At 46.3% G+C, this 26,182-nt stretch overlaps 1 long non-coding RNA gene across 1 annotated transcript; it reads left to right on the top strand.

The window, feature by feature from the left end:
• Positions 1-1,967: 1,967 nt before the first annotated feature.
• LOC132252209 (uncharacterized) lies at positions 1,968-17,986 on the top strand. The gene is made up of 4 exons (XR_009464107.1): positions 1,968-2,283; positions 10,551-10,632; positions 15,062-15,250; positions 16,319-17,986. It is a non-coding gene; the product is annotated as an uncharacterized LOC132252209 (long non-coding RNA).
• Positions 17,987-26,182: the final 8,196 nt, after the last annotated feature.

The following is a 26,182-nucleotide window of genomic DNA, read 5'->3' as shown; positions in this document are numbered from 1 at the left end:
TACCCAGCAATGATAATTCAATGGCACAGCAGGGATTAGTGATTCCTGATCAGTAATAGAACTGTTTGTCTGCCCTAATGTTGGTAGGTTGTTACAGCCTAGAGAGTCCAGATCCCCTCCCCTCCTTGAACCTTCTACATCTCATCCTCTTCCCTGCATTCCTTTTGTTTTCTCCTAGCAGAAAGGACAGTGAAGGATGAGGGCTGTATTTTCTTCCACTTCTGCCTTCAAAATTCTTCAAGGGGATTCCCTGTCATATATTCCAGCACTCTACTACTCTTTCTCACTACAGCAAAACAAACACTTAGGCTGTTCCTTCAAGCACAAGTATCACCTCTTCTAGCATTAAAGCTTGTGAGGAGATCAGAAGCTGCCCTGCTTGGCATCCCCTAAGTACCCTAGACAGATTGGGATCATGTCTGTTTGCAGAAAGGGAGAGCTTAGGGTATGTGAAGATGGTCCAGGCACTGCTCTACTGCTTAAGTGATCTGAGTTTCCTTCCAGTTCTGTTAAAGCCTTTCTGTGTGATTTTAGACTTATCATTTAATCTCTCCTGACCTTTGTTTCCCCACATACAAACTGGGGCAGACAACACTGACCTACCTCACAGGGCATAAATTCACTAACATGTATGGTCTGCTTAGATACTATGGTGACAAGCACACTAGAGAGGTCTATAAATAAATGCTAGGGTCTGTGATTCAGCAACTGCTGCTGCATCCATTTCATAAGCACTTCAAAGGCTTAAAATAGCTTTCTGATTTTATTCTTTTTTATCTGACATTTTCAAGAAGTCCCTTCCAGGAACAGGGTGTCTATTTCTTCCCCACAAGTGTGTATTTTGGAGGGTACTGAGGCGAGCAGCTGCTTCTGTATCAATACATCCAAGTATGCTTGGTTACAGCCACCATCCAGCACCTTCATCCTTTATTGATGTGCATCTGCTTTCATGTTTCTTTTCTTCTCTTTTGCTTGGTGGGTTTTTGTACTGTTACCAGAGCTATAAGGGGAATAATTTAGATCAGGCATAAGGAGAAGCACTCAGGAACCTGCAAGCTAAGCCAAACTCTCTACAGTATCTTCATATCTGAAAAATGGAGCTAGGAAGAATCTGAAAACAGATCTTTAAAAGATTTGAGAATCTTTCAGTTTCTGAAACTAAAAACCCAGAGACCCACATAACTGCAGGCTTTGAAAGATGCTATGTCCAAACCTGGGTTCAGATCTATATTGGCTGTAGTAGCCTTTCTAATGTAAATAGCCTGGTGTGGTGTTTACAATGTAGGCTTAATAGGCAGCTTCAGCTCATCTTGATAAGAATGTTTTTGAAACACAACATTTTCTGGGGTAGTGTAAGGAAGCATCAGAAGTCTACCCCCTTGTGAAGCACTGCCCTCTGCAGATTAGAAGCTGAAGTGTATTCTGTTTTTTGGCTTGAATCTTTGAGCTTGAACAGGGAGGATCTGAATTTCACTCTGCTGCAGGTATGAAGGTCTGAGTGGCTGTGGTGTATAACATAGTGACAAGCACTAATGAGTGCATGTCAGTGCACTGGAATTAATTTCCTCACTGGTAAGAGTTAAAAGAGAAACAGACAAAGGAAATGAAAGGATCCAGAAGAACATTAGCTCTAACCCTTAGAATAAACCCATTCCTAACTGATGTACACACTAGGGGCAGCTATATATGTGCCTGATGCCAGTTGTGATGCGTGCTAATTAGCACACATCAGAGCAGACTTAATCTAATTAGTGTGCTTGATTAATCTAATTAGCACTAATGGGCATGCTCCAGAAGCCTTGGAGTCTTGTGTATTCAGCGTCCTTGAGCTTCAAACTGGTGGCACGGTTGCTGTAACTAAAGCTCATCAAACGAGCTTTAGTTAAAGCACCCTTGCCACCATTTTGAAGTGTAAGACACTGAATACATGAAATGTGGGTTAGGAGCTGCTCTAATTAAAGCAACTCCTCCCCTCTCCCCCTGGCCCCAGAGCACATAAAGATGCCCCAGGAGATTCTATTGTCTCTAAGGTGGCTGAATTGGGGCAGGATATGACACTCCCTTTCTGGAAGTTTCAAGCTGCTGCTTCTTTTATGCTGCATTTGACTATTTTGTTACACATGCTTGTGCTTGTTTATTGCACTTTGCAGGATCTTTCATTGCCTTCAAGCAGTGGGCATTGAAGCAGGCGTTGCATAGTCTGAGGCTCTGTGCCAGTCACAGGTGGTTGAACCAATGGTATAGCTCCACTTCTTCATTAGTTCCTTGGAACGCCTGACTCTGGTACGTAGGCATTTGATACATCACCACCTTCGCCATGGTTCGTCAGCTCCTGGTGGTAAGGACTTGGCTGCTGGAATGTACATTTTATTGCTGTCAGGTATTTTCTTCAGCCTCTTGTTCCACATCATGTCTCCTTGGCTGTGGCATCAAGAGGTTGGCTGCTAGTGAGGAAGCTCCTGCATGACTTCAGATGTTTGTGTGCTTTAGGATGGTCAGACAGCAGGTGTCTCACATTTTGAGTTTCTCTTGATTGTTCTATCCTGCTGGCCACTGCTCTTCTGATATGAGGTGGCATGATCCCAGCCAGCGGGTATATACTGTTTAGGCTGGTAGGCTTCAGACATCCTGGGATGCATCAGCAGCTATCATTCAGAATGGGGTCAAAGCGCTTAGCACATGTAGAGCTCTCTCATACAGGGTATGCATACTTGGCAGAGGAGAAGCCGAGAGCCACAGTAGTGGTTTAGATGGTTGAGGGACTAGCTCCCTATTTCAAGGTGGTGAGTGTATATAAAATGTTATTATGAGTGCTCACCTTTTGCTTTTGTCTTCATGAAGTGTTCTTTGTATGAGAGGGTTTGGTTGACGATGACTCCAAGGTAAACTGGATTTGGATAGTGGAATAATGTAGTCCCAGACCATGTAATGCTGATGGAATGCCTCATGGTTTTTCAGATGGAAGGCACATACTTGTGTTTTTTGCTGGGTTGGTTTTCAATATAGTATGAGGTTAGGCCAATTAGAGCCTCGCTTAGGGATTTTTCAACACGGTCAAAGGCAGTATTTTGGCAGATTCAATGCACAGGTCGTCTACATAGATGAAACATTTTGTTTCCAAGTTAATTGGTTGGTCATTCGTATAGATGCTATATAACATTTATGGGGACCATAGCAGAAGCATTCATATTGTGACCCCTGTTAGATAATACTTATGAATTCTCCTAATGTTCCAAACCATGATTTTGAGATTCAAGCTGATGGTGCCCAAGCCTTCCAAAGTGAGTTCAAACTGTGTTAACAATGACATCCTTCTGTCTCTAGAAGATGACACAGAAATGCAGCTGTGATCAATTCAAACTGGTTTCCCATAGAAGCGCAGCCAGTAGTAATGAAAAAATCTGAATTTAGGTCACCTTGTGCATCTCACCCACCTAGCAACATGCTATTCCCTGGGGGATAATCCACAATACTTGGCCCTTTTGATTCAAGGAATTAAAAAGATTTTACAATATATTTTTGTGCTCTTTCTCCTGCTTTGTTCCTTTGAGCCATTTTTAACCCAGGCTAATTCAGCTTGAAATATTAATAACCCTATAAGGACACCATTTCCTTGTAATGAATTGAAAAGGCCACTTCTGTTCAAATCACACAACTCTTTCATTTTGTTCTGTGCTAGGAACAGATCTGTTCTTTAATTATTCAGTTTGCTTTTATATTCCTCTTACATCCAGGCTCTGTTCTCTTGCCTTTCTGTCTTTCTCTTGTCTAATCTCTGACACTTCCCCATTACACAAGCCCCATGAAGCTGCACAGAGCTGACATGCTGGGGCACATTTACTGACCTGCAGATTAGCTTGGTCCTGGCTGGAGGCAGCAATCAGCTGATGGGGGTCAGAGTTGAGTTTTTGCATTTGATTTCGAAAATTTGAAGTGGGGAATCAATTATTTGATTCAACAATTGGCTCCCCGTTATGTGGATTGTATGATTGCCTGAGCCCCTTTGAAAATTGGGATAGGTGCACTGTGATGACTATGGGCACATCTACATGTGCCCCATATGGCACCATTGTTACTGTACTGTCATTTAGTACTTCCAGAAGTACTACTTTTAAAAGGAAGTACTAAATGGCAGTGCAGTAATAGCCTGTATAGCACCATGCCGGTGGCACACAGTTATTTTTGGCTTCTAGCTTGCTGTAACAATGCGCTATAACAAGGGAATGCATTTCTATGGCGATGTAGCTGTAGTGTCATGGTTTGTGACCGCTGAAGCTATGTCAATGTAGCATCACATGTAGATGTGCCCTGTGCATTGTGAAATACAGAAGATAAGTTGGGGCATACATATAGTCCGTCATACATATAGATATAGATCTATGCATTGTAGTTATTTAGACATACTCTAAGAGTCAGACTTTGGTTGTCCCTACGCAGATGTTCAAGAGCGGTATGGGAAAGTGTCTGGGGATCTGGGCAGAGCGACAGCTTCTGCTTGCTTTTTGGTATAAGGTCCACAGGAACCATACCATAGGCTCTGGCTCCATGTACCCTGTAATGGGGCTGGGGCATAGCAATCCTTCCTGACCCAAACACTGGCTGGCACTAAGAGCAATGTTTCTGAAATGAAATTAGCTTTCCTAGGAGGAATCCTTATAGAGATGCTGCTAGTATCCCAACCAGTTGTGAATAGACTGCTTTTCTGGTACCTTTTTCAAACACTTTCCTCTTGCAACCTGTGTCAATGACTTCCCATTCCATAGGCTGCTACAGGGAGGAATATAACACCTGCAAACAGCTGTAAGAGGCATGTCAGCAGCTGTCCCCTACCACTGCCTCAAGAGGCATCTCAGATGCTGAACTCTGTGAGCAGAATGCCCCTTTCAGTTGCTACCAAGGCACCGTCTCTGACTGGGGTTCCATAAGGCACAATGTAGTGCTAAGACTGGGGAAAAAGGGCATGAAATGCAAAGTGGTGCAAGAGTGTTCTATGGGCTCCACGTTGAGATGAAAGGGACTGTATAACTGGATAGGGCTGTTTATGTACAGATAATTATTATTATAGCCTCTTAATTAATTCTCTTAATTAATTTTATATACTTAAATGTGACAGACAATCTCTGAGGTTGCTCCAACTATTTCCCACCCCCTGACCCCTGATGGCTCTCTGCAGACTATCCAGCCATGCTTTATCCATTTGAATGTTAAATGATGCAAGCTCCTCTGAGAGACTGCTCATTCCACAGTCTAATTATAACTCCAGAGCAGCTATTAACACCCACAAACAAACAAGGGACCCCAGTAGCCAAGATGAGTACAGGCTTATATCATTCTGTGTATATCTGAGAGCAGAAAAGCTCTTTCCTGTGTTTTATGTAAATAATTGAAGAAGAGATGGGAGAGTAGTGGCAAGGGTATTTTGGGGGGTAATTTTTGTAGCTGCGCACACAACTTTTGCTGTCTGAGCTCTGTGCATTGGGGTTGTGCCAAGACATTATTCAAACCCGAAATTCCTATAAATATTCATCTCCTTCCCCAATGAGCTTTCCATCTAAGCAAAGGGACTATTATTGTCATCCCCATTTTACAGATGGGAATGGAGACATGGAATAAATAAATGATTCTCTCAAGGTCACAGCAAGTGTCTGTGGCAGAGCAGTAAACCCAGCACTTGAATCACCAAATCTTCCCTCCTCTTTCTAAGGTGGTTTCCAGAATCCCATTAATTCTAGAGGCAGCTGCTAGCAATGTGTAGGAGTCCCGAACAGAGCTGTAAGCATGCCTCACAGGGCTTTCAGCCCATTTCTTGTCAGCTTCAGCTGATATGGCTTTGGGTCCCTTGAGTCTCTCTTTAGAAGCATGATCCTTATAGATGATGAGCACATCTGCACAACCTACACAGGACTGATAGGTTCTTAAAACCTCACAGGCTCAGGCAATAACATTCAGGGTAGCCTCAACTCAGAGAGGCAAAGGAAAAGGGTTTAACTATCTTTCCTCCCAGTATGGTGTTATGATGCTTTGGTTTCAGCACAACATCAAACGGCACCGTAACTCTCTGAGGGGAAAAATTTGTGACCAAGGACTGAAAAAAAGTTTCACTTTAAGTTTTTGATGAAAAGTCTTTTTGGTCAGAAAGAGATGTGATTGGGATTTAGCTGGTTTGGTTTCTACGCACAAAGTCCTGTAGTGTGTTAGGGGAGGGGTTTGCTTTACCCTGTTGTGCATTTCATATTCATAGGGTATAAGAATCAATAACACTAATGAGATTCCAAGATGGCACAAGTTCAAAATAGCAAAAAAAAAAAAAAAAAAAGAGAGAAATGGTTTAATAATGCAGGGTGAGTGTTTCATTGATGTTAGGCTAGAGCTAGAAAGGTCAGTAAGGCTGACTTCATTAAGGCTGAGCCAAGGTATTTGATTGCCAGTGGGTATAGTCCCCATAAGAAAAGGGGAGGAAAGAATGGAAAAGGAAGAAACAAAGTGATTGGATGATGATTATTAGAGGGGTAAGTTTGAATGGCTTTAGGGTAGTTCCATTCCCAGGCCATCCATTCTACTTCATCTTTACTGAAATTGCCAAGGCTGGGTAACAGTTCCTAAAGTATAGGTTGGGCTAAATTCCAGTCCTAGCCAAAACTATCTATAATCAAGACTATAAATCCCATCCATTAGTATGTAGGATATTAATAACCCAGACATACCTAGTGTATTAGTAACATGATCTTTGTGGAACATGCATGCAGCACAGCCATAGTTCCTGAATGGTACTGTAATGCTTCACTCTAGCATTCCAGGCAGCTACTATCACATTCTGTGACCATTTTTTATGGTAAGGGAACAGATGGTGCAGGGTGACAAATGCAAACCATTCTCCCCTTTTTCTGTTGCTGATTGAGAATCTAAAAGGATTGATGGCAATAACACTGACCTCTCTGGGGATCATTGTCCTGTGGGTTAATGACCAGCTGTCTGAGGATGTGTTTAATGGTCCAAGGAGATCAGCAGTCCTAAAACAATTTATTAATCAGCTGGGGCTAAGGTCATTATAGCTTAATGGCATGGCTTGGCTTGCATTGGAAGGGGTTGGAGAGAGGTGCCAGGGGCTCAGCTTCTGCACAGATAGGACTGCCAATTTGAAAACAAAATATCATGGAATGCTTCGATCAAAGTCTTTTAAAGTCTTGGAATGAAAAGACCACTCTTAACGGACTTTGGAACAAGACTCATGAGCATTTGAGCTGGAATTTCCAAAGGAGCTGAAGGGTTTTAGGCACTTGTCTGTTATTGAACCTGAAAATCTCAGCCTACAGCTTGACTGCAGTATCTGAGCAGGCCAAAAGCCCTTCAGTCCAGAACCTCGCCCTAAGTGAGTCTTTATAGAAAACCATCACATCTCTGCCTTATACTTGATTATGCAGCACTGCGCCAGAAGGGGTACTTTTTTCCTACACCTCACTGGGGATCAGTTTATGCTCTGAAGTGTAAGGATTGAGATCCTTATTACTTTTTATCACAGCTGGTCTAGGCTGCAGAAGCTATTCTTATTCATACAAATATCTAATCCTCTTCTGATTCTTCCTGAGCTGCTGCATTTGCTTCAATTTGCATTCCACAGCTATGGCAAAAATACATTTTAAAATATAATAATCTCCTGTTACAATGCAGCAGAGTCACTGGAGTAAGAGGAGGAGAGCTTGAGCATCTGTTATTGTGTAATGCCTCCTGTCCTGTGTTACCAGATTTGCCCATCACCTTGGGGTGTGCTCATTTATTAGGGACCGTTTCTAGGGTTTTGGTAATTCTGTCAATGTGCTGCTTGTGTTACTTGTGTTTCTATATGGAGCTGTATATCTCCCTTCTGCAAGTCCTCACCCCCAATGGAGCTATCTTGCAGGACTCAGTTTCTATGGGGCTGGGTTCCTCCAGTCACCAAATCAGTCATGCACACACATACACACAAACACACACATTAACATGACATGCCTGATCCAGCCAGGTTGATCAGCATGGACAGACTGACACCCTCATATGCCAAGAATCAGTTCATAAGAGCAACAATAAACTGCAGTCAGACACAACCACACAGGTGAACAGAATCCCTCTGAATCTGGCTGGGTGTCCAGCTGACACCCTCGTGGGCCAGCATTCCGTTCATAAGGGCACGTCTGAACCAACCTGGGTCAATCAGCCTGTACAAGCTGATCCCCTTATGTGTTTCAAACTCAGCATGTCCCAATCTTTGGCCTCTTGATGAGCAGACCCCACAGTATTTTGGGGCTTCACAGGGATCTTCAGCTTAGGTAAAAGAAGTGTTGCTGCAGAGCAAGTGGGTAAGGGGAAGTAGAGAAGGAAAAATATACCTAGTTACTACCAGTTTGACTATAAAAGTTATTTATTGCTAAGTATATGAAATATATAATGGTACTAGTAGTAATAGACATGCAAAAGAAAAACAAACACAAACAATTACACTATTACCCTGGTTTCACTAAGTATTTGGGGAAACTTAGCTCAAGCTTAACAAATACAGTTCAGGTTCAGAAATTTATGTCTAGAGAGAAAAGAGCGAGAGAGAGAACTGGGATCTCGCCAGTCCAAGGCACTCAGGTTTCAATGCTGACAGGTAAAGGTCTTAGCACAATCCTTGAAGAGAGATGATCTGTTTCTTCCAGCCTCTCAAGAAGAACAGCGGGTGGTGTGAGAGAGAGAGTTCTCCTCTTGAAGCGCACACACACATTGCTGCTTTTTTTTACAGATTTTTATACCCTCAGTTCAGCTTCTTCAAAGCATTTTCAATAGTGTAAATCATTGTCTTTTCTATTGACAAAGGGGTTATCTGGGTTGGAACATTTCAAGAAATTGATTGATAATCAAGAAAAACATAAGGTTAGGGAGTAACCAGATACTTAGGAGCCAGCTTGAAATTCCTATGGATAGCAGATATACTGATGGGATATCTCATGGTTGCCTCAGAAACAATAGATAGCTTGCAGCATCAGGGTTTTGGATTTTGACTTGTGAACAAGTCTCAGTTTAGCATGATTTTTCCAGATCTTACTATATCCTTTTAACAGATTTAAAGTAATTATTGGAGTGTTCATAACCTTTGTGGGGGGAGGACTTCCACCCGTCATCCTGGGAACAGTATGGCAACACATGTGGTCAGGACTCCAGTGAGCTAGATGCTGTGATGAACCCTTTACCATTGTTCAAATGTTGCCCATACCCCCTCTGACTCGGTCTCTTTGCCTCAGCTTTCCTTAATTGGCAACTGAGTTTTAGCCAATCAAGTTTAAATAGGCCTCCTATAGTGGGACGGGGGAATGTATGGCACGAGATGCCTATTAAACTCAGAGGGGTGTGGGGGGGGGGGGGAGTCCTTAGTAAATCCAGATTAGAACTGGTCTGATAAATGCTGAACTGGGTGTGTGTAGACATGGGTTGATTAGCATTTGGAGCACAGGTTCCCCATCTTACAGTGCTCCCCTGCTTCTCTGATCCCAGAATTAACTGCAGTCTTTGCTTCAGGCTTTCTGTTCTCCGTCTCCCATGTAAATGAGTTGTCATCTGGTTCCATCTTGGATGCAAATGAGACCTAGGGCAGTTGTTTCATTCTTGTCACCCTTATCTGGAGGGTTTTAGGTGCGTCTCCCACTGCATAGAGGAGTGGTGGTGGTAGTGGGGGGGGGGGGGGGGGGTTCTTTGAGAGTCAGACTGCATCCAGTGCCAGGGTTCCCTGAGAACATGGAGCTGAGAGGTAACACCTGAGCATCCCAGGAAAAGTATGGCTGTATGTAAGTAGTAACTAGAAGTGTGTGTAGACGAAACAATATTTCCCACTTATGCTGATGCAACTGCGTTTGTGTTTGCACGATCCAGGATTTCCCACCGCTCTAAAAGTTCATTTAGCTCCTTAAACTAACACTACCCAGAAATGTGTTATTTTGCTGTGCTCCCTAGTTACACCGCCCCAGCTATAGATTTGTTTTGTCCAAACAGCCAGAGACTCCAAAGACTTTTAATTAATCCCCTTCACCATGAGGTGGTGCTGTATTCTGGCCTTTGGCCAGTAGGTGCTGCTGTGTGTTTTTTGTTGTTTTGTTTTTTTTGTTTTTTTAATCCACACTCCTCACCCCTCCCTCCTCTCTCTCAGCACGCAGTGGCCACAGGTAGCCGGCCACAATTCAAGTCTGTAAATTATTATTTTTATTTTAACAAAAATAAATGGGGGAGAAAGGCAATATTCCCCTCTTAATTTACTATCCCCTCTTAATTCTTCTGCACCCCCACCACCTATAGTGTATGTCCTCCCACCCCCACCCATGTGCCATCCTGCCCTCCCACCCCTGCCCATATACCCTCCACCTGTGCCCCCCGTTCTCCCTGCCATGTGCTGCCATTGCAGTGGGCATAGCTCCTGAAGACAGCTCCAGCAGCATCACTGTAATGGTAAGTTTTTTGCAAGTAGTCTGAAATTTTGGAGTGAATGGCTACATGACTTCCTTTAATATTGCAAACCTTCTGAACTTCATCACATTCCATTTCAGAAACACGGCCAATAGTCCAGGGGCAGGACACTACCTGCCAGACCCAACACCAAAGATATGCAGTGTCTTGGGTGATATTTAGGTAATATGTCCCACTGACTTTGTGTGGGGGGCGGGGAGGCAAAAGTCCAGTTTTACAACTGTTCTCCAAACCCCCCTCATTTTGCTATTCTTCCTCCTCCCCCTCCCTGCAGGAAACTTTTGTGGGCGGAACTCACCGGGGCAACCAGTAAAAATAAAAAATAAAAAAAATAAAGATTTGTAGAAGAGTTCAAAACATATATTGCAGATTTCATAGTTTCATAGCTTCATAGTAGCTAGGGTCAGGAGGGACCTGAACCGATCATCTAGCCTGAACCCCTGCCACAGGCAGGAATGAATGCTGGGTTCACAAGATCCCAGACAGAGGTGATCTTCCAACCTCCTTTTGAATTTGCACAAAGTAGGGGTGAGGACCACTTCCCTGGGAAGATGGTTGCAGATTTTGGCCACCCTAACAGTAAAATATTGCCTTCTGATCTCCAACCTAAACCTATTCTCCATCAGCTTATTACCATTGTTCCTTGTCACCCCAGGTGGTGCTGGGGAGAAAATGGCTCTGCCTATTTGCTGTTGATCCCCCCCTTGATGAGCTTGTAGGCAGTCACCAGGTCCCCCCTCAGCCTCCTCTTGCTGAGGCTGAACAGGTTCAGGTCCTTCAGTCTCTCCTCATGGTGAGAGGGCAGCAGGACAGGCCCTAAGTGGGTGGCCCTCCTCTGAACCCTCTCCAGGCTGGCCACATCCCTTTTGAAGTGCGGCACCCAGTACTGGACGCACCAGTACTCCAACTGTGGCCTGACCAAAGTCACATAGAGGGGGAGAATCACCTCTCTGGACCGGCTTGAGATGCACCTTTGGATGCATGACAAGGTATGGCTGGCCTTGCTGGCTGCGGTCTGGCATTGGCGGCTCATGTTCATCTTGGAGTCAATAATGACTCCAAGATCCCTTTCCGCCTCTGTGCTTTCAAGAGGGGAACTCCCCAGCCTGTATGTATGCTGTGGATTCCTTCTCCCAAGGTGCAGCACCCTGCATTTGTCTACATTGAACCCCATCCTATTCTCATCTGCCCACTTTTGTAGCCTGCCTAAATCTAGTTGCAGCCTTTCTCTCCCTTCAAATGTGTCCACCGCGCCCCACACCTTAGTGTCATCAGCAAACGTGGACAGTGTGCTTTCCACCCCCTTGTCCAAGTCGCTGATGAAGATGTTACACAGTGCGGGCCTTAGGACTGAGCCCTGGGGTACCCCACTGCTCATATCTCACCAGGTTGAGTACAACCCATCCACCACTACTCTCTGGGTGCGCCCCATCAGCCAATTTTTACCCATCCAACTGTGCAGGCATCAATGCCGCAGTCACTTAATTTATTGTTGAGGATGGGGTGAGAGACAGTGTCAAAGGCCTTCTTAAAGTCTAGAAAGACTACGTCCACGGTGACACCATCGTCCAAGGATTTAGCTACTTGGTCATAAAAGGCAACCAGGTTGGTCTGGCAGGACCTGCCTTTGAACCCATGCTGATTGCCCCTGAGCATGCTCTCCCCTGCAGGCCCCCCACAGACGTGCTCCTTGATGATTCTCTCCAAGATCTTTCTAAGCACCAAGGTGAGGCTTACAGGCCTATTATTACTTGGGTCCTCCTTCCTCCCCTTCTTGAAAATAGGGACCACATTAGCCAGTTTCCAATCCCCAGGCACCTGGCCAGATGACCACGAATGCTCATACAGCCGGGCCAAGGGCTCCGCAATGACCCCTGCCAGCTCCCTCAACACCCTTGGGTGGAGGGCATTTGGACCTGCAGATTTAAAAATGTCTAGCCCTTCCAGAAGATCCCTAACTACATCTGCATTGACTGAAGGCTTGATAGAGCTATCCCCAAGATTGTCCCTACCTCTGGTAGGTGGGATATCCCGGTCCCTGTTCAAGAAAACAGAGGCAAAGAAACTGTTAAAAATATCAGCTTTCTTGTCTGGCGTGGCCACCAGATTACCGTTTGTGTCTTGCAGGGGCCCTACATTGCCTGGTGCCCTCTTTTTGCTCCCAACGTACTTGAAAAAGGACTTTTTGTTGTCCTTAATCCTGGACGCTAACCTGAGTTCCATCTCTACCTTGGCCTTCCTAATAGCCCTCCTACACTCCCGGGCAGAGGAGGAGTACTCCTCCTTGGTGATAGTTCCTCCCTTCCACTGGTTATATGCCTCCCTTTTAGTCCTCAGGCATTGCTGAATGCCCTTGCTGAGCCAAGGGGGTTTCTGAGCACTCTTACCCCCCTTGCTTCTCTCAGGGACTGTTATCCTTTGGGCCTGGAGGGTCGCCCCCTTAAGGTATGACCGTCCCTTGTGGACTCCCATCTCCTCTACCTTCTGGGCCCTTAGTGCCTCCCCCACTAGTCTCCTAAGCTCATTGAAGTTGGCCCTTCTGAAGTCAAGGGCTTTAGCCTTGGTGTGTGCCCTATACGCCCTGCGTTGGATATTGAAATCCAGCAGGTGATGATCGCTATTGTCCAGGTGGCCAAGGACCTGCAGTCCCCTCACCAGGTCATCTCCCATGGCCAGGACCAGGTCCAGCAAGGCGTTACCCCTAGTGGGGCTTTGCACTTCCTGGATAAGGTGAAGGTCCTGTAACACAGCCAGGAACCTACGCGAGCGGTCAGACCTGGCTGTCTGCTCCTCCCAGCAAATGTCTGGGTAGTTTAGGTCACCCATGACAATAACATCCCTTGACCTAACCGCCTCTATAAGCTGACTGGAGAAGTCCTGGTTTAGCTTTTCCCCCTGGTTGGGTGGTCTGTAGTAGACGCCCACCGTAAGGTCCCTTTCGCCATGCCCCCCTTGTAGTTTGACCCATAGTGTCTCTGCCTGACCCTCCTCTAACCCGAAGCTAATCCTTGCTGATGTGAGGTGCTCTTTGACATAGAGTGCAACCCCCTGCACCTTTCCTCTCTGTCTTATCTCTTCTATATAGGGTGTACCCCCGAATGCCCACTGCCCAGTCATAGGTAGGGTCCCACCAGGTTTCTGTGAGCCCTACTAAGTCTGGGTTCTTACTTGCAATCAGGAGGCACAGTTCCTCCTGCTTACACCCCATACTACGAGCATTAGTGGAGAGGCACCTGAGGCCTCCTGAGGGTGCTCGTGCCTTCCTCACACTCCCAGGACAGTTGTGGCCCCTTGCTCCCCGGGCGTTGATGCTTACCTGTGCTTCCCTTCCTCTTTTCACCCTGAGTGCTGATGAAGCATCCTCTCCACTTGAAGTGGCCTCTTCCCCTGGTGAAGCTAGTTTAAAGCCCGCTGTACAAGATCAGCCAACCTAGAGGAAAAGATGCATCTGCCATTAGGGGAGAGGTGAAGCCCATCCCACCCCAGCATGCCCTCCTTACAAAAACATGGGTAGTTGTCAAAAAACCCAAAGCTTACCTTGTGGCACCAGCTCTGAAGCCCCCGGTTTAACCATGTCAATGCAGGCCTCATGACTCCTACCCCATCCACTTACTGGGAGAATGGAGGATACCATCTGGGCTCCTGTTTTCTTCAGTTGGTGTCCCAAGGCCTTATAGTCCTCCATGATGTTATCCAGCTTGCCCTTGGATGCATCATTTGTACCCACATGGACTACAACCAGTGGGTAGTAGTCAGGGGGCTTGATGATTTTAGGGATGGTCCCTGTGACATGGCAGGCAGACCTGCCATGACCAGGGCTCTGGGCGATGGATTGGACTATTAGTTCCCCTCAGGATAGGGTCCCCAATGACTGGAACTTTGCATCTCCTTCTTCTCAGGGTATGCCTCTTCTGAGCCGGTGATGTAGGTCAAGTGGCTTCAATTCCTCTGGGACCTGTTCTTCTGCCTCCTCCTCCAGGGGGGCCAGGGCCACATACCTGTTCCCGAGGGGTGCCTGGGGAGCAGGCACAGCAGTTGTATGAACTGCCCTGGCCTTGATGGGAACCTGCTGCTACCTATTAGTTGGGCGCTGTGCATGTGGGGTCTCTCCAGTGGATTCCTGTCCCTGCAGAGAATAGAAATACAGGTCAATTTCATCCTCTGCCACCCGGATCCCCCACAGCATGCTCACCTCAGCTTGGAGTTCTGCCATCTGCCCCTCCAGAGCCTGAAGATGCTCACAAGAGGGGCAGGTGAGGGAGTCTCCAGACCTCAGTCCCACCCCCGGGGATCCCACCCAGCTACCCCCACAGCTCGGGGAGCAGGTGGTTACCAGGCCCCCCAAGGGCTCCGTCTGGGTGGCAGCCTCAGAGGAGCCCCAGAAGGGTGGCACCACAGCAACAATTCTCAAGTTTATAATTCCATAATACTTTCATTAGCAAACATGGCCAGTAACCAGGAGGAGGGCGAGAAGAATATGAAATGGGCCTGCAGATCTTGTGCAACTCATGCTGATGCAGGAGGCAGGGTGGGTTTTCCCCAGCAAGAAGCTTTACCCCAATCAGAAGACATGTATTCTGTATTTACCCAGGTCAGAAGACATGTATTCAACAACTCTTACTTTACTTGAGCTGATGCTCGGGCCAAAGCCAGTGAAGAAAGCAAGAGGGCTTGGGCAGCAACCAAGAAGGAAGCCGTCGCATTTGTGGCCAACAACAATTCTCAAATTGCAATTTCATAATACGCTCATTAGCAAACATGGCCAGCAACCAGAAGGAGGGTAAGAATAATATGAAATGGACCTGCAGAACTTGTGCAACAATTCAAGCAGACAGAAGAGAAGCCCTAAAAGTACTAGCGGCCATCAACAATTCTAATATTACAGTGTGTTAAGGCAATTTGTCATTCTTAATCATCCATAATTCTTAATAATGTACATATTTACTTTAATATGCATTCATTACATAGTTATTACACATTTCTTTACATGCTTATTTACAGCAACAGTCACTTGATAGTAGGTTAGTGAGGGCACTGTCATTCAATGAACTTGCATCCCATTAAGGATGCGGTTTATACTGCATAGTGTCCTATTGAAATAGCCTCAGCTGCATTTGTGGCCTGGCCAGCAACCAAGGAGGAGGGCAAGAAGAAAGCCTTGCCCTCCTCCTGGCATGGCATCAGGCTTATAATTTGGTACTTTTCCCCAAGCCAGAAGACTCAGACATGGGAATAGAGGGACCTAGGGAGGAGCTTGCTCATTATTATGGCCAGTAACCAGGAGGCTGGCAATCACCCTTGCCCCCAGTGAGGAAAGAGGCAAGGAGGGAGGGTGCATAATCACTTGCCTTATGTTCACTATCTGGTTTCTCATCATAAGGAATTGAACTGTAATTATAAGTCTATATAACGTAAGTCTATATCATATATTGGCATATATATATATGGTGGAGGCCCAGGATGTGTAAGATGTGGTGCCCAGGATGTGTGGTATGCATGCTGCAAGAGGCAGCTGTGGGGGAGGGGGAGGAGTGAAAAGGCAGATCCACCTGCTTTGAAATGCTGTGATAAGGTATCAGACCATTACAATTATTATTGACCATTAATAAATCATCATTAATATTATTACAACCTCTTAAAAATATATTACTATTGGAATTGATATTATTATTGACTTCTATTATTAGTATTACCTGTTATTATATTATAAGTCTGTATAAGTCTATAGGATGAAAGTCAATTATAATACATAATAGTTCAGTTGTTGAATCCCGAAGAAGTGTTGTCATCAACATCCTCTTCATCTTCTCTTTCTTCCTTTCTTTTCTGCCTCTTGTCACACCAACAGGGATCAATCAGCCTGTGGCTAGCAGTGGAAGGAGATCTAAAAACCAGAGGGAAGGAGGATAGAAAGAGCATTGGAACTTGTATTGGTGCCCCTCGTGCACCTTGCGTACCTTCCTTCATGCCCATAAAATTCCACCAGCCCTGTTTAAAATAAATTTGAACTAAATAATGCATCCCCCCCAACCAGAGATGACTGTATCAGCATAACCCTATCAGGATGCAGGGCAGTGGTGTACTGACAGTGGCAGGTGGGGAAGCCACCCCAGGTGTGGATACAAAGGGGGTGCCACCACTGTGCGCTGCTTTTCCCCCTCTCCCCACCATTGCTGAAGCCACTGTTGCACAAGCATTGGTTTATTTGTTTTTAAAGCTAATTTGCATTTGTTTTATTTTAATAATATTTAGTTTTAATTAAGTTTTAGTGTAAATCAATAATGTTTAGCATGAGTATAGCTGTCATTTTATTATATGTTTTAATGTAGTGATTTTAAGGTGCTATTATCAATTGTTTGTTGTTGTATCATTATCTTTTGTGATTGTGTTCTTATATACATATATATATATTTGGATGTATGGATGAATGAATGAAGAGTGAATGGTAAAATCAGAGTAAGATATATGTCAGCAAACAAGTTACCAAATGGCGAATCATGCTGAAAAGGCTGAAGAATCCAGTCTGTACCATGTGAAGAATAAAGATAAACAGAAAAGATAAGATTGAAGAAAAGGTCTGCAACATCTCAAAGCTAGAGACTCTGGACACAGCCCACACCAGCAATAATGGGAGAATGTTGGCTAACAGAGTGATTGAAGAGCAACACCTAAAGACAATGATGCATGGGCCTAACTGCTTGTCAGGATGGAAAAGTACTGAGATTTCAAACAAAGAAGCCACAGAATCAGAAAAGGCAGACCAGTCACCCAACATCAACTCGATAACCCCTATAAAGAAGAGAGATTTAGCAGTTAGAGGTGGGGGTAACACTCTGTGAATTTCACTGGAATACAGATGCATCTGTATCCCTCATTCCTGATCTCAGACTAACTCGGCTGGCCACCTAGTTATTGTACTGAGCAACAGATTTTGGTAACTATAACATCTGTAGAGTGATTGAGAGAGAGAGAATGTGTGAAAGAGCTCTTTTGAATATTTTAATAAATAAACATGGCATTTTGCCTTATCCCCCTTGTGGCAGGGCACTGCTGGTGCCTGCCACTTTAAGGGCTTGGTCAGGCATCCAGCAGGTGCCTGCTGGTGACAGCCATTTTGAGAACTTAGTATATAAAGGCTACGGTCTGCTGCTGCCATCTGAGGCAGAAACATCACCTAGCTGAGCTGCAGCAGGAACAGCTGGGAGGTAAGGTCAAGAGCTTATGGGGGTGGCTAGGAGGCTCTTGGGCCTAGGCATGACCTAAAACTGCACCCTGCTGGGGATGGGTGGCCTGGTGGGGCTTCTAGTGGCATGGAAGCCCCCAGGAAGTGCAAGGCCAGTTACCACCCCCACAAAAGGAAATAAGCCCAGCTCCCACAACCAGGTGGGTAACCCCATAGTAGGGCTGAGAAGGCAGACCCATTTGAGAGAGAGTGGGCTAGATGCTCAGAAGCCTGAGTTGAGGCACCTTCGACTGGTCAATGCTGGGGCTAAGACCAGAAGGGTCAAAAGGGCCAGGGGCCCACCCCGAGGGATGCCCAGATCGAAGGGCCTGGGGTTCTGACTGGCCTTGGAGGTGAGGCCAGGGCCAGTGTGGCCAAAGGTCCGGGGGGGGGGGGGGGGGTGGGAGCTAGGCAGCCCAGAATGTGGGTGGAGTAGGCTGCCTGGTTGGAGGGATCCAGTTGGGGTCCAAATTGCAGGATTAAGGGGCCACTGTGGGGCCAGAGATGCTAAGAATTGTGATGCCATCTGCAAGACATGGGCTGCTGTGTAGGGAAGGTTCAGAGCCACAGACATCTCCCCCTGGCATTGGGGTGGGGAATGGGCAGCTTCCCATGTTATACCATCAGTCCATGGAAACAACAGTCATGGCAGGAAAGACTGGGCGGACTGCCCCACAGAGACAGGTGGGTGGGTCAGCATGAGACATGATCCTGAGAGTTGCCTCTTGTCACACCCTTCCTAAGGTCTCACTCATCATTTGAGCTAATTAGTAATTTGTGCAACACCACTGCTGAAGGCAGCTTGTTCAGGGTGTGTGGGAGCAAGGGTGGCCTGCAACCTGAGCTTAGCCCCTGGGTGCTGGAGACCCACGGTATGCTACTGGTGCCCAGCCTTCGTCAAATTAGCACCCCCCCCCACCCCCCGCAAATGCAGAGCTGATGTCGCATGCCGTGGTGGCAGTGAGGGGTGGGGTAGGGGAGTTGGTGAATATCCGAATGCGAGGATGGTGGTGCACAGAGGAATTGCCCCATCTGCTCTGCCCATCTCCACAGGGCCCCCAAACCAATGTGCCTGGGATGGTCACTTCTATTTGCACCCCACTAGGGACAACCCTGACACTCTCAGGGCACAGACAAGTGTCAGATGTCACTTACCGAAGGTGGTGTGGAGCACATCACCATGTCTGCTTTCGAGTCGCACATTGCAGAAATGTGGGCATCAAATAGCACTTGAAGCTTCACTGGACCCCACTTGATAGACCTGCAGTCTTCTTGCATCCTGAATTCACATTGCTGTGCCCCCCAGGAGCAAGGCTCATGACTGGGATGAGTCCTCCTCTGCCTCAGCTATGCTGTCATCCCTCATCCACCTCAAACCTCCCTTGTTGATACAGTGAACATGCACCCTGACCTCTGCTCCCTCAATTTATAGTCCTTGAGTGGGGCAAAAAAACCCAGACACTCTGGTGCTGGGCTGGAAAGAGAGCAAAAAGGCGGCAGGAAAGTTTGCAAAGTCCCTGGGTTTGTGTGCATGCAAATCAAGTCTTAAACCCCATGATGCTTCCTCCACCCCAATGACCTTGTTTTGGTGTTCCAGAATAAAGGAGTTAGTGCCTGGCACCTGGTTGGAAAAGCACAAAAAGAATGCTGAAAAAGCACTTTTGCAAAATTTCCATCCAGGGAAAATGCAAGTATTGTGAAGGGTGAGCGACCCTCCCCACCACACACCGTGGTGTGACCCAAATGGGAAAGCATGAGCCCCTGTGGGTGACTTTGAGAAGTGGCTGGTGGCTTGACAAAAAGTAAGCCAGGCTGCTGGGGGATGACACACTACTTCCCTTCTCCCAACTAAGCGAGGTGTAATCAGAAGCAGTATGGCCTCAAAAGTGACTTTGCAGAGGCCATAATGCTGGTGTGCAGGCCAGCACTTGTGAGTTGTGACCCACCCAGGCAGCCCCCCTGTTTACCTGTGCAAGAGAGGTTGCCAACCCCTCCCCCCCCACACCCCATGCAGCAAGCAGCAGGAAAAATGAACAGAGAAATTAACCCAAACAATGAATGAAATCCATCTTCCCAACTAAACAATGTAAGTGTGGATATGGAGGCAGACACAAGAATCCAGGAAACCATGAGGTTTTATTATTTGGAACACACTATTTTAAGCAGTTACTTGTGCTTCTTTGCCTTCACCCCACCATGACCCTGAACTGCCCCTGTCTCCCTGAAACACAGTGGCCCTCTCCTGGCCTTGCTGGAAGTTGTATGGCCCTCCTGTGACCCCACTGAGTTTGGGGGAACAGGCTCAGCTGTAATTCTCCATCTGGGTTTTCCTGCACAGAGGCAAGTCGAGCAGACTGATTTTTCCCTTTTGGGTATGGTACCCATTTATTTAAGAGGTAGTACTGCACACTCTGAAAGGCATTACTGAAATTTTCATGTGACCTCTAAAATTCAACACGGGACTCAGCAACCATGTCTTTCAAATCCCGCATGCACTTCCTTGAGGATGGCATCATCCTTACACAGCAACTTAAGAAGTTTGTCCTGCCAGGCTTCTGCACATGCCCCTCTGGCTAGTGAGGACTCCACCAAAACCTTGAGTGAGGTTTCATGGGACTGTTGCTGCCTGCTGTGAAAATCTCTGCAGCGCTCTGCTGTAGTGCAACTAGGGGACAGTTCCAGGAAGCCATGGGGCATGGTGGCTGATAAAGAAAAAAGCAATGGTTGCCGCCTCCCCCTCCCAAGAGGAGGAAAGTACACCCCACTTGACCCCCACTATGCAGTTAACAAAATGCCGGCAGGCATGGAAACAGACCCCACAACAGTGGGGTACCACTCGTACTGCCCCAAACTTAAAAGTACCCACTTTGGAAACAGGTCCACAGCTGCCACTGTCTGTGCTAGCTGCAAAAAGTTAAAACAATAATTAATTTAGCTTCTGTTAGGTTACAAGCTATAGAACCCATCATGCACTACCACCAAAAGAACATGGTGACCCACCTACAGCAACACATGAATTTCTCCCCCTTCCCCCAGGACTGCCATACCCAACTAGCACGAACCCTGGAGTTGCCTGGCAGTAACAAAAGGCACATTACAAGAGACTTACCAGGTCCAGCATGTTCTTGAGTCTTGGTAGCAATAGAGGATGTATCGGCCGTATGGGTTTCTTCCTGACCCTCCACCTCCTCCGCTTCATCATCTCTTCTAGTCCATGGAATGGAGGGGCAAAGTGGTACTAAGTGTATGGTGATCTGCGGTTCTTCCTGCCTTCATGGTCATCAGGGAGCAGTCTGCGTACAGCTGAGACATGGTTATTGTTTCACCTTCAGGAGGGGCTGCTGCCACCTCTCTCTCATCCTTTACCTCCTCCTCCTGCACAATCCTGGTCCTGAAAGTCTCCATAAATTGGGTTGTTGCCTGCATCCTTGGAGAGAATGATGGACAGCTTGTCATAGAAGGGAGCAATTGTGTGACCTGTCCCAGAATGAGAGTTGGCACCTTTGGCTTGGTAAAATGCAGATCTCAGGGACTTGATCTTGCAATGGACCTGGGTCCAGTCACAACTGTGCCCTTGCACCTGCATGCCTTTTGCTATCTTGACATAAACAAGCTTATTCCTCTTACTTTCCAGCCTGTCTATGATCCTTTGCTCCTACCAAATGTCAATTAAGTCCTCCAGTTCTTCCTGGGTCCAGTTGGGTCCATGGACATTGGAGGTATTAGCCTCCTGGGATGTCAGCTCCATACTGCTGGCCTTGACACAGCAGTTTGTGGTCAACAGCACAAGCTATTTGTGAGATGGGCTGGCAAAATTTGGATGCGGGGGGGGGGGGGGGCAACTTTATACTCAGGCCGTGCTTGTGTGAAGGTCTTGGAAAGGTTCAAGGATTGTGAAGTCATTACCTGTAAGTGTCAAAACACCCAAAGGTGATGAAGCATCCAGTTTACCAAACAAAGACTTGGTGTTGGGGCTGATCATGGAGTAAAAAAGGCCATTGTACTTGGGATGGCTGCTCAGTGGCCTGGAATGTTGTAAAAATCAATACCTACCTGCCTGCTTGTGCAAAATAATTTTATTACAGAAGCACAGCCGGGTTTCCCTAAATGACAACAGTTTTTAGTAGCCTACATTACCAGGAGAGGACTAGGCAAAAACATTTTTTGTTTGCAAGCTTGATGAGATCAGAACACCAGTGGTTGCTAAGCTCAGGATGGAAGGATGTGTAAAAGCCCCAATGCCCCAGGGTGAAGTGTTGAAAAATCAGCTACACTAAGCTCCAGACCACAGAATATCCTACAGTCCCTGCTTGGTGCAGATGCATGAGAAGCCACTGCTGATGGAGAGAGGCAAAATGGAGAATGAGGATGAAATGTGTGATGATGGAGAACAATGCAGTGAAGAGTCCTCTGACATGGAGAATATGGAGGACATGGGTGAGCAGGAGGAGGCGGCGGCAGCGGCGGCGGCAGTACTGCTTCTGCAAATGCTGTTTACCAGGGGATTACTGCTGCACTGCTTGAGAAGGATAAGAATGATGATAGAGTATTCAGTGGCAAGGTGTGTTCCTGCTTTAACAGCAATGAGAATAATAATAAGAGGGGTTGGAAAAGAAATAAGGTTGTTTCCTATATCCATGAAAAGCAACAGATGAGTCTCTTTCCTTAACAGAGATTTGCTGAGGTTCATGCTAGATGGACCAAAGGCTGGGAAAATGATTGATGGTGAAGAGACATGGGGAGAAGAGTGAGGCAAAGATGTCACTCAAAACGTTTTCTGCCATTTGGCTCAGTTGCTTGGCTCGCTGTCACTTGAAAGAGGGCCTGGGGAAAGATGACTTTCACTTGCCTGGGTCATTTGCCTTGTGGAGCTTGTGGGAAATGGAATTCTTACAAATTGAGCTAAAATGTCTAAGGTAGTCAGGCACATTCTGTTTCTTCACGCTTCCCCAGTGCTTCCTTTCCCCATGAGCTACTGGGTCAGGGTAGGGACAAGAGGACCAGTGAAGTATTACCTTTCTGATCATCTTGTCAGACTTGTATGGTCCTACCTCTTGGCTTTGATCCCACCCAGCTTTGGGCTTGGGTTTGTTTCTAGCATTCCAAGACCTTAGAGACCCTCAGGTGCCCTTTCAATCATATTGGCTTCTGGGACTGCAATAAGCTTGCCAAGGTAATTAGCCATTTAGCTTTGGAGATTTCCCTTCTAGTAGCATGGAAGTCAAAGCCAAAGTGTGTGTCTGACCTCTGTCAAGGAATTGGATTAAATTTGGGAATGGTCTGCAGCTGCTTATGAGCATTTGGAGCTACTTAGGGACTTCTGTTTTCTTTGTTGGGGGTTGCTAGGAATGGCAATCAGGTGTGCTTTGATACCGTCAGTCAATGTATTTCCTTGTGATGGTATCAGCTGTCTGTGCATATTGAAAACACAGGACAGAAAGGGACCACCTGGGTCTCTGAGTCCTGTCTCCTGAGACTACAAGGCAGCCATGTAGTAGCCATTATGTACAAAGGGTCACAAGAACAACCACTCTGGCTTCTCCTACCATAAAACACGTCTTACCATCTTATGGCAAATTTAGCATTTTTAGTACAAAAAAAGCCTTAAAGTATGCCACAGGAAGAGAGCAGGAAAGACCAGGGATCATTTGAGCATATTCACCTAAGAAATAGCCCATGACACATAGGTAGCAGCACTCCCTCCCCCTCCAACAAATCCTTACCAATGCAACTGTGGGGAAGGGAGAGCAATTCACCCCTGATCTGTGAATTGTAATAATTAAACCTAGGAGACATCTGAAAATGGTCACCTGCTCTAGGAATTCATGGTTATTAATAGCCTGAATGACTTATGGTGTCCCACAAGGTTGAAATTATCAAGATCCTACAAGTATCTTGTGCATGCTCATTTACCAGTATGCTTGGCAAATAGTCTCTCTCTTGAGGATTACCTGTTCTTAGAATCAGAAAGTTTCTGGAACCATTTGCTACAGCCTAACAGCTGATAACACCTTACTGAGACCAGGAGATGCTAGCATCTCTTGAAATAAATTTAGAAATTTCATGAGATGCCAGTGCTGGGGATACAGCCAATAGATTCTTTAGATCCTTAAAAGTGGGCTTATATGCTTTATCCTTGAAGCCTGTTTTAAGTAGTGTACAAAGAACCTTAGCCTTCTGAAGGTAGGTTTGAATTCACTTCAGTTTGATTATATTGACAAATTACTTCCATCTGACACATGGTGGGATGTCAACAACAGTTTTAGCTTTTTTAGCTCCACTTACCTCCCATTCTTTTCTTAGCTGCTTGCCTTAAGAGTCAGATTTCTCAGAGCTGATATTTTTCCATATTTAAGTTTAGTCCAGCAGCTACCTTCATCATCCAAACTTATTATTTAAGTTATACTCTTCCTCTGACTTCCTATAAGTGTAAATACCATCTGCACAAACTTCTGCTCCCTCTAAGTGTGCTGAACTTGATTGATTTCCCTTGGAAACATTCCTGGGTGCTTGTAGCTCTGATGGTGAAATGCATCATGCTCCATCCACCACTGTTGCTTTGCCCTGTTTCCTCAGCCTGCGAAAACGCTATTGTAACAGGTCACCCTCCCCAGCACCATCTTCCTGGTAATCTGTGCCTTACGAGGGCGCCCTTAAAGCCTTCTTTGGGGTTTTTATGTCCCGCCCTATACTTGCTGCCATGTCTTGATGGAACTTATGATGATGATGGTCTTGCAAACGGGAGACTGCCTATTGTTTTGGGTATGCTGGGGCCTTTCACCTACACAGGCCTGACCCCTGGTTTTTCTCTAGCTAGGCCTCTCCATCTAAACCCACTAAACAGGGTTTGACTCCAAGGCTCTAGCCTCTTCTGGTGTCTTGAGGCTCATGGCCCCCTTTTCTGCTCCAATCTAGAGCTTAGCCCAGAATCCCTGGGCACCGGCCCCACAGCCGAGGGGCCGCAAGCTTAAAACCTGGGGATGACCCTGAGCTCCATAAAAAAAACACCACCAAAAATAAAGTTGCACCAGACCTCCCTGGCCTTTTTAAGATCACACCTTCAGGCACCGGGGTCTGTGCCCCCAAAAAAGCTATGCCAGAGTCTGTGCCCCCAAAAAAGCTGCACCCTCCCTAGTGCCAGGATCTCCACTCCACAGTGGGTCCCCAAAGTGAGGCCTCCTCCTTCCCCTAACAGCCTCACCCAAACCACTGTCTTATTCATTAATCAAAAATAAACAGTCCCATCCATGGGTAATAACTGCCTCCAGCTAATGTGATAAAGAAAAGCAGCATGTCAGCTGACATTTGCAGAGTCCATGCTACGGCTCCCCACCGTCGGGTCACGTCCTTGCTGTGATGGGGTTGCCGTCTCTCCAGGGCCTCCCCTCTGCCCGCCTTTGGAGCACTCCACCATAGAACTCCCTGAAACACTCCTTCCCCTTCAACAACTCCCCTCCAACTACTGCTCTGTCCAGGGTTTTTATACTCCTGCCCCTTCCGGTCAGCTGACCAGCTGGCCAGGCTCAGCATTTTACCCCTTCCTTCCCAGCACTCTGTGCCCAGAAAGTTCTGGCCTTAAAGTGGCAGACATGTCCTCTGGTAACAGGGCTAGGGTCCCCTGTTACAGCTACCTACACTTGGGTCTCTCTTTATTCAAGGGTAGAGTTCCAAAAACCCCTCATATAAAGCGAATTCGCACAAAGTGAATCCATTATTACATGTTGCATGCTTCTTCACATAAGATCACATTTTTTTCCCACAAAGTGAGTTTCTGGTATAGATAAGGTCATCACATACAAACAAATTCACACAAAAGAAATTCGCATAAAGAAAGACCCGAGTGTACAACACCACACATCTCTGTTGGCGTGGCACTTCAGGGAAGCACTGAGACATGTCCCCTATTGGAGAAAAGCCCATCAGATCAGCAGGAGGAAGCTATTTCTGCAAGAGCTTGTTGGTGGCAGAAAGGAGGCTTGGTGAAGAGATTAGGGGATAAGGAAGCCTCCTATATCTTGGCAAGGGTTACTGAACATCTCTTAATAAAGATTTCCAGTTTGCAAGCTGACAGCAGCCTGGATTTAATGAGCCTGAGAGCAGAGAGAGGCAGGCGGACTCAGATGACATGCTGCATGCTTGGAGTTCTTTTTGCAGAGTGCTGTGACTGGAACTCTAAGCTCTTTATCTGCCTTCCCAGGCTGGGGACATTGGGAAGATGCAAGGAGAAACTTTTAAGCAGCTTTCAGTGTTTGTATATTACTGGGAACTTCTGTTTTCTCTGCTCTTCATTTTTACTGTTCAAAATACAAAGAGAAGTCACTGATTATGTTAGGAAGGGTACCCATCCCAGCACATTTGAATCAAATGAGGTGTTCTTTTCCACTTCTGGTAATAATCCAGGGCTATTAATGGACAAATCTTAAACTTCTGGTACACGTGTAGGAAAGACCTCATCACCAGTGCTCTCCAGGTCTCTCCACAGCTGTATCT

The sequence above is a fragment of the Alligator mississippiensis genome, chromosome 8 (genome assembly GCF_030867095.1).
Source record: "Alligator mississippiensis isolate rAllMis1 chromosome 8, rAllMis1, whole genome shotgun sequence".
Classification (NCBI taxonomy): domain Eukaryota; kingdom Metazoa; phylum Chordata; order Crocodylia; family Alligatoridae; genus Alligator; species Alligator mississippiensis.
This window is presented reverse-complemented; position numbering and strand designations above follow the sequence as displayed.